The 8,768-nt window shown below is 36.8% G+C and overlaps 2 long non-coding RNA genes across 4 annotated transcripts; both read left to right on the top strand.

The window, feature by feature from the left end:
• The first annotated feature begins 211 nt into the window (after nt 1-211).
• On the top strand, nt 212-1,575 carry LOC144981318 (uncharacterized). 3 transcript variants are annotated; one of them, XR_013654754.1, is made up of 5 exons: nt 212-306; nt 796-907; nt 979-1,062; nt 1,148-1,213; nt 1,401-1,575. It is a non-coding gene; the product is annotated as an uncharacterized LOC144981318 (long non-coding RNA). The 3 variants fall into 3 exon arrangements; XR_002872613.2 differs by lacking the exon at nt 796-907 and having other exon boundaries at nt 218-306; XR_013654753.1 differs by lacking the exons at nt 212-306; nt 796-907 and having other exon boundaries at nt 921-1,062.
• A 203-nt stretch (nt 1,576-1,778) lies between these two features.
• Nucleotides 1,779-2,303, top strand: LOC144990912 (uncharacterized). Its single transcript, XR_013654755.1, has 3 exons — nt 1,779-1,952; nt 2,029-2,118; nt 2,220-2,303. It is a non-coding gene; the product is annotated as an uncharacterized LOC144990912 (long non-coding RNA).
• The last annotated feature ends 6,465 nt before the right edge of the window (nt 2,304-8,768 follow it).

Below are 8,768 nucleotides of genomic sequence, written 5' to 3'. Positions count from 1 at the left end.
GCTGGAGCACATGTTTGCAAATGTTTAAGGGAACAATCGCGGGATGGTCAACTGAAAATGGTTAAGCTTAACTCTCTTAACTTTTCTCATTCATTCTCTATGGTAGTTCTTAACACTACGGATGTAATTTACTTTTTCACCACTAGCGGGATTTTGGGGGCGCTGTTTCCACATCGCCTTAGTAGTAAGGATTTTACAGGAAGAGCCTTCGGGAAGAGAAAACAACAACAATCCTGCGGCCAGATTTGATCCGATCGCTGTTAAAACACAAGAGCACAACAAGTTAAAGTCAAGTTAAAGTCTGATGTAAGTAAAAAAAAATGTACAAGACAAAGTATCTAATCTGAAGACATTTCTCTTTCCGTCATTGTTGAACATGAAACTCCAGCGGTGAGGATAACAGCTGGATGAGAAGAATGTCTAACTAGAAACTTTGAGCAGTTTTGTGTGTGTGTTTGTGTGTGTGTTTTCAAAGCCTTTTTTTTTTTTTACCCAAGGTAGTGTGGAGGTGAACAGGGGTTACATTACATTTTCTATGCTATTTTTATAATGCACAACAGGGGTTACAGTACTTTATGATCAATTTAATGGATTATATGTATGCAGGTATATTGCATAGCAGGAATATGCAAAATTAAAGATTTGAGGAACTGTTTAGCTGAAAGATCAGTGGAGCCAAATTCAAGTAGTGAGGACAACAAGCTGGTTGGATTTGGTGTGCATTCTAAGAAGACCTGGAGGGATGTCTGGTAGAGAAGAGAAGATGGATGTGCATCATTTATCCTCAGGAAACAGTGTGTTTCAGGCAGCAAAATGTTCCTGCTCCAGCAGTACCTGAAGAAGAAAGAGGCTCAGACTCAGAGCTCTTCAGAACCTGCTCTTCCTAAACCTTCTTCTAGTCTTCCAGGTCTGTGGCAGACTAGACGTTCATGCTGACGTTAGTAAATATGGTAGAAATGATGTTTCCCATCTTTTCAGTGTCTTCTTTAGAGATGGAAGATGATGAAGAGTTGGAGAGAATGATGCTCTATGTCTCTCCATCCAAACTCCTCCCTTTACAAGGTAAAATTAAATCACACACAAGTACACACTGAGTGTTAATTACTACTTCTGATTCCAACCTGTTTTCTTATTTCTTTTACTAAAGAGCAGGGACATGTAGTGAAGAAGATGACAGGACCAACGTGTTTAGAAACAATCCCAACCCAGCCAAGTGAGCAACACCAACATGTATCACATGTTGATTATGTTTCTGTATGCAGAATAGTAGTACTAGTAGTTGAAAAACTGATACTAGACTACATGTTAGTCTTAGATCACTCCTTTCTTTACACTCAGCACTTTTAAATGTGTCTGTTCAAATAGATGCATATTCATATGTTTACTTTATTTTCTTGCAGGTTCACTGAGTAAAGGTCTAGCTGCTGCTGCTGCTGTCGCTGGTACCTGATGGTTCTGTCGTAAACCAGGATCACCTTTTCCTTTCCTCTGTTTGCTGGTTGGCCACGTTCTGTTCTAATGCAGGTGTTTTGTGTGATTGCTTTTGTGATGCTGAAGGTATTCATTGTTCGTCGTTGAGGGTAAATTCAGAAATATTTTATTTGCATGAGTTTCTCATGAAAGTGATTGAAAGAAACCAGTCTTAAAAAGCAGAATTACAACAAAAGTACATGTCTTAACACGTCAGAGTAAAGTGGTTACACATGGATTATTACATCATAATGGTACCTTTCCTGGTCAATCAAAATATTAAAAAAGGAAAATAATTATTCATTTATTGATTTTCATACCACACCTGTTCTATTGAGCATGTTTTCTTAGATGGTTTTGAGTGTTTTGCACAATTACTAACAAAGAACTCTAAATACTTTGGGCTTTAGTGATGGATATTTCTGTTGATCTGAATCCAGACCAGCCTGAGAAGTCCAGCTGTCCTGCTGCTACACATGCAGGTGAGTTTTGGGGATCATTTGTCAGCTTTACTCTGCTGCAGCTTCCTGTCTGTTTCTGACTGTCTTTTTCCACCAGTTTCTTCTGCTCCAGTGAAGACTCCTCTGCCAGTACCACCAGAGTTCCTCGCCTTGGAACTGCCTCAAAGTGTCCAGGATAAAACCTACAGTCAGTGCATTAACTTTGACAAAAATGCAAAGTACTGTATTCATTTGGACTTTGAGATAATATTTTATTCAACAACTCATGTTATTTTTTTATTTTTCCAGCAGTCGTTGGAAGACCCTCAGCTCAGTCTGCAGCTCCTCCTCCTGCTCACTTTCAGCCAACGCCTGCTGCTCCACCACTTCCATGTTATGACCAAGATGTTAGAAGCTGGAACTGATCTCCCCAGCAGAGTATCTGGATGAAAACAGAGATGGAGGCCTTAGGACTGTGGCCCGGGTGTCCACCTGTGAGACCTGCAATGAATATGATCTGCTTGTGGCGTATCCCACCTCAGAACATCATTTACCGTAAAACCTTTGGAGACCCAGCAGCTGTGGTATAAACTCACTCAAGGAAGTGAAACTGTCACTGTGCCAGTTGTGACTCTCCCTCATGCTTAAACCAGACGAAGCTCCTCTAACTCAGACCGACGTTGAAATAATGGTGAAGGAGATTGTAGGTCTGCAGCAACAACAGCAGAAACCTGGAAAAAAGATGATACACAACTGTCTTGCTTGTGGGCAGCCTTGTTACTTTGAGGATGGATCTTCTGTTCATTTATCTGTCTGGGGATGTAAAATACCTCTACTGCTCCAAAAAGGTACACTAGATCTATGCAGCAGAAGTCCTTACCAACCCCAGAATCCCATTTGCAGACTTTGCTGTCAGTCCATTTTTTGACAGAGAGTTAAAGGCTGCATTCATGGTCACACACACTGATTATGATAGAACTCCTGATTTTATCCTTCAATGTGAAAATATTTGTAATTTAGTTTGTGAAATCTATTTTGTGAATACAATTTTCTTACAGTTTTGTTCTTGAATTGTTTAGAAAAAGCAACAATATTTACTTCTACCTCAATTCATTTTACATCTTTAAATTACTTGTATTAATTTTTGCATATTTAAATCCTTCTGCCCTTTAATTGTAGATACATGGTTGAACGTTTTGTGTTAAATACTGTTTATTTATTTATTGCTTGTTGATATCTTAATAAAGCATGGTTGAAATTGAAATGACTGTTTTTAGGCACAAGGAAAGATGGAAGTAGAAAACAATAATTATGAAATGTCATTTTCAGTTTAACATTAAAACATTTATTATACCCTAACTTCTGACTGACATCACTCTAACCGGGGCTCGAACTCGGTACCAAAGGATTTCATCACTTTGGAAAGCATTCCACAAGCCACAATTTGATTGGCTGCCTGTGCTGCAGAAGCTGCAATTTGATTGGCTGTTCCGTGTTACAGGTATATACGGCTGGCCTCGCGGTGAAAGCTGAATTTGCTGATGAAATGGCTGCACTGTCCTGGAAAATCTTGAAAACTAAAAGGATAAAAAGTCAAAGCTTATGAGTAACCCCACCTGAAAGAAAATTCTTCCATTTAACGAAATATAATTGAGTTAGTCGAACTGAATTCTATCAAGAAAGGCAAGGTAAAAAACCATGCAGAAAAAGTCAAATGCCAGATTTGAACTCAGAACCTCAGTATTATAAACCCACTTAGTTTTGCCGCTGAGCTAACACTTTTGTGATGACACTATGCAGCCGGTATAAATTAATAAGGCCCGTATATAACTTCCCAATGCATTTTGATAGGGCAGAAATTCCCGGAAAAACTGGAATATCTTAAAAAGTACAAGGATTTGAAAAACCAAAAGTCATAGCAGTAATAAGCTGAAAGAGCTAAACATTTTAAAAGTTGAACGGTTTTAATAGGTTAAAAATTGTAGAAGGAGTTAAGTGCCGAAAAACGGTGGAAGATAGCATAAGAGGAAAACAAATGTAACACTAGAAGGAGCTGCATTTCCAGAAGAAAATGCAGGGTTGAATGCTGTACTGCTTAATGAAAGCTGAATTAGCTGAAAAAAAGGCTGAACTGTACTGGAAGAACCATGAAAAGTTAAAGGTGCAAAAGTCCTAGCAGGAATAAGCTGAAAAAGTTGAACATTGCAATAGTAGAATGGCTGAAATAGGTCAAAATTTGTAGGACTTAAGCATGAAAGCTGAAATTGTTGAAAAAATGGCTGAATTGTTGAAAATTTGAAGATGTTGCTAAAATGGCTAAAAGTACTAGCATTGGAATCAGCATCATCAACTGACTCCAAAAAACACGTTGTTTGAGAGTATTATATTGGTAAAAGCTACATGTTCTAAGTTGATAGAAAATCCACTCTTTTCAAAATGGCGGCTGTTCTATTGATTTTATCTCCATAGCAACCATTTTATGTTTGGGTCGCCTGGAGATGAAGAACAAATCAACGTCGGTTTCAGATGAATCGGAAAAAGTAAACTTTTGGACGTCCTTAGCAACGAGCTTTGTTTGCTAACCACGCCCACATTCCTTATATGTCCAGATCCAGTGAATTTCAATATGTTCAGTTCCAGCCATGGATGAAGTTTATTGCAACATTTGCTTCAGATTTTGTCAAAAAATGCCCACCAAACAGGAGGTTGTGTTGCCATCCCATAATAATTTCAAAACGTATGTTGAAGTCCAAAGCCTTGTGAGCATTTCAATGTTTGAACGGTGCCTCTAGCTGAAAGCTTGTTAAAGTTATAATGCTTGAAAGCAACAAAGGTTTTCAAGGATTCTCCATGTATTTAAATGAAGCAAAAATCTTGGAAAATCCTGGAAAATCCTGGAATATCTTGAAAAGTTCAAAGATTTGAAAGACTAAAAGTCGTAGCTGAAAGGAATAAGCTGAAAGGGTTGAACATTGTAATAGTAGAATGGTAAAAATAGGTGAAAGTTTGAAGAAGTTTAAAATTGCCTCACATTTTGGCACAAAATGGCCGACAAACTGTAGGTGGTGTTGCCATCCCATAATAATTTTGAACTTTATGTTGAAGTCCAAAGCCTTGTGAATATTTCAATATTTGAACGGTGTCTCTAGCCAAAAGAATGTTAAAGTTACAATTGTTTAAAGAAGCAAAGGTGTGGCCAATGGAGCAAAAAGATTGGAAAATTCAGGAATATCCGGGAATAAATGGAAAAGTTCAGGGATTTGAAGGACCAAAATGTCATAGCTTGAATAAGATGAAAGAGCTGAACATTTTCATAGTCGAACGGTTAAAATAGGTGAAAAATTGTAGAAGGAGTTTAACTGTGAACTTCTGAACGAAAAATTCTCCATGTATTTCAATGGAGCAAAAATTCCCGGAAAACCTGGAATATCTTAAAAAGTAAAAGGATTTGAAAAACCAAAAGTCATAGCAGAAATAAACACAAAGAGATGAACATTTTAAAAGTTGAATGGTTAAAATAGGTTAAAAATTGTAGAAGTAGTTAAGTGCCAAAAAACGGCGGAAGATACTATAAGATGCGATAATAATAACTAGAAGGAGCTGCATTTCCAGAAGAAAATGCAGGGTTGAATGCTGTACTGCTGAATGAAAGCTGAATTAGCTGAAGAAATGGCTTAACTGTACTGGGAAAACCTTGAAAAGTTAAATGTGCAAAAGTCCTAGCAGGAATAAGATGAAAAAGTTGAACATTGTAATAGTAGAATGGCTGAAATAGGTCAAAGTTTGTAGAAGGAGTTAAGCATTAAAGCTGAAATTGTTGAAAAAATGGATGTACTGTTGAAAATTTGAAGATGATGCTAAAATGGCTAAAAGTGCTAGCATTGGAATCAGCATCATCAACTGACTCCAAAAAACACATTGTTTGAGAGTATCATATTGGTAAAAGCTACATGTTCTAAGTTGACAGAAAATCCACTTTTTTCAAAATGGCGGCTTTTCTATTAATTTTATCTCCATAGCAACCATTTTACGTTTGGGTCGGCATGGGATGACGAACAAATCGACGTCAGTTTCAGACAAATCGGAAAAAGTAAACCTTTGGAAGTCCTTAGCAACGAGCTTTGTTTGCTAACCACGCCCACATTCCTTATATGTCCAGATCCAGTGAATTTCAATATGTTCAGTTCCAGCCATGGATGAAGTTTATTGCAATATTTGCTTCAGATTTTGTCATAAAAAGGCCACCAACATTAGGTTGTGTCGACATCCCATAATAATTTCAAAACGTATGTTGAAGTCCAAAGCCTTGTGAGCATTTCAATGTTTGAACGGTGCCTCTAGCTGAAAGCTTGTTAAAGTTATAATGCTTGAAAGCAACAAAGGTTTTCAAGGATTCTCCATGTATTTAAATGAAGCAAAAATCTTGGAAAATCCTGGAAAATCTTGGAATATCTTGAAAAGTTCAAAGACTTGAAAGACTAAAAGTCGTAGCTGAAAGGAATAAGCTGAAAGGGTTGAACATTGTAATAGTAGAAGGATTAAAATAGGTGAAAGTTTGAAGAAGTTTAAAATTGCCTCACATTTTGGCACAAATGGCCACCAAACTGTAGGTGGTGTTGCCATCCCATAATAATTTTTAAACCTTATGTTGAAGTCCAAAACCTTGTGAACATTTCAATATTTGAACGGTGTCTCTAGCCAAAAGAATGTTAAAGTTACAATTGTTTAAAGAAGCAAAGGTGTGGCCAATGGAGCAAAAAGATTGGAAAATCTGGGAATATCCGGGAATATCTGGAAAAGTTCAAGGATTTGAAGGACCAAAAGTTATAGCTGAAAGGAATAAGCTGAAAAGGTTGAACATTGTAATAGTAGAATGGTAAAAATAGGTGAAAGTTTGAAGAAGTTTAAAATTGCCTCACATTTTGGCACAAAATGGCCGCCAAACTGTAGGTGGTGTTGCCATCCCATAATAATTTTGAACCTTATGTTGAAGTCCAAAACCTTGTGAACATTTCAATATTTGAACGGTGTCTCTAGCCAAAAGAATGTTAAAGTTACAATTGTTTAAAGAAGCAAAGGTGTGGCCAATGGAGCAAAAACATTGGAAAATCTGGGAATATCCGGGAATATCTGGAAAAGATCAAAGATTTGAAGGACCAAAATGTCATAGCTAGAATAAGATGAAAGAGCTGAACATTTTCATAGTCGAACGGTTAAAATAGGTGAAAAATTGTAGAAGGAGTTTAACTGTGAACTTCTGAACGAAAAATTCTCCATGTATTTCAATGGAGCAAAAATTCCCGGAAAACCTGGAATATCTTAAAAAGTAAAAGGATTTGAAAAACCAAAAGTCATAGCAGAAATAAGATGAAAGAGATGAACATTTTAATAGTAGAATGGTTAAAATAGGTTAAAAATTGTAGAAGTAGTTAAACGCCAAAAAACGGCGGAAGATACTATAATAAATAAAGAGAAACAGAAAAACAAAGGGTTGAATGCTTTACAGCATTCAACCAATAAAGAGAAACAGAAAAACAAAGGGTTGAATGCTTTACAGCATTCAACCAATAAAGAGAAACAGGAAAACAAAGGGTTGAATGCTTTACAGCATTCAACCAACTAGAAGGAGCTGCATTTCCAGAAGAAAATGCAGGGTTGAATGCTGTACTGCTGAATGAAAGCTGAATTAGCTGAAGAAATGGCTGAACTGTACTGGAAGAACCATGAAAAGTTAAAGGTGCAAAAGTCCTAGCAGGAATAAGCTGAAAAAGTTGAACATTGTAATAGTAGAATGGCTGAAATAGGTCAAAATTTGTAGGACTGAAGCATGAAAGCTGAAATTGTTGAAAAAATGGCTGAATTGTTGAAAATTTGAAGATGTTGCTAAAATGGCTAAAAGTACTAGCATTGGAATCAGCATCATCAACTGACTCCAAAAAACACGTTGTTTGAGAGTATTATATTGGTAAAAGCTACATGTTCTAAGTTGATAGAAAATCCACTCTTTTCAAAATGGCGGCTTTTTTATTGATTTTATCTCCATAGCAACCATTTTATGTTTGGGTCGCCTGGAGATGAGGAACAAATCCACGTCGGTTTCAGATGAATCGGAAAAAGTAAATTTTTGGACGTCCTTAGCAACGAGCTTTGTTTGCTAACCACGCCCACATTCCTTATATGTCCAGATCCAGTGAATTTCAATATGTTCAGTTCCAGCCATGGATGAAATTTATTGCAACATTTGCTTCAGATTTTGTCAAAAAATGCCCACCAAACAGTAAGTTGTGTTGCCATCCCATAATAATTTCAAAACGTATGTTGAAGTCCAAAGCCTTGTGAGCATTTCAATGTTTGAACGGTGCCTCTAGCTGAAAGCATGTTTAAGTTATAATGCTTGAAAGCAACAAAGGTTTTCAAGGATTCTCCATGTATTTAAATGAAGCAAAAATCTTGGAAAATCCTGGAAAATCTTGGAATATCTTGAAAAGTTCAAAGATTTGAAAGACTAAAAGTCGTAGCTGAAAGGAATAAGCTGAAAGGGTTGAACATTGTAATAGTAGAAGGATTAAAATACGTGAAAGTTTGAAGAAGTTTAAAATTGCCTCACATTTTGGCACAAAATGGCTGCCAAACTGCAGGTGGTGTTGCCATCCCATAATAATTTTGAACCTTATGTTGAAGTCCAAAACCTTGTGAACATTTCAATATTTGAACGGTGTCTCTGGCCAAAAGAATGTTAAAGTTACAATTGTTTAAAGAAGCAAAGGTGTGGCCAATGGAGCAAAAAGATTGGAAAATCTGGGAATATCCGGGAATATCTGGAAAAGTTCAAAGATTTGAAGGACCAAAAGTCATAGC

The sequence above is a fragment of the Oryzias latipes genome, chromosome 3, assembly GCF_053564925.1.
Source record: "Oryzias latipes strain Hd-rR chromosome 3, Olatipes_Hd-rR_3.1".
NCBI classification, from domain to species: Eukaryota; Metazoa; Chordata; class Actinopteri; order Beloniformes; family Adrianichthyidae; genus Oryzias; species Oryzias latipes.
Note: the sequence above shows the minus strand (reverse complement) of the source record. Positions and strands in the feature narration are given on the sequence as shown.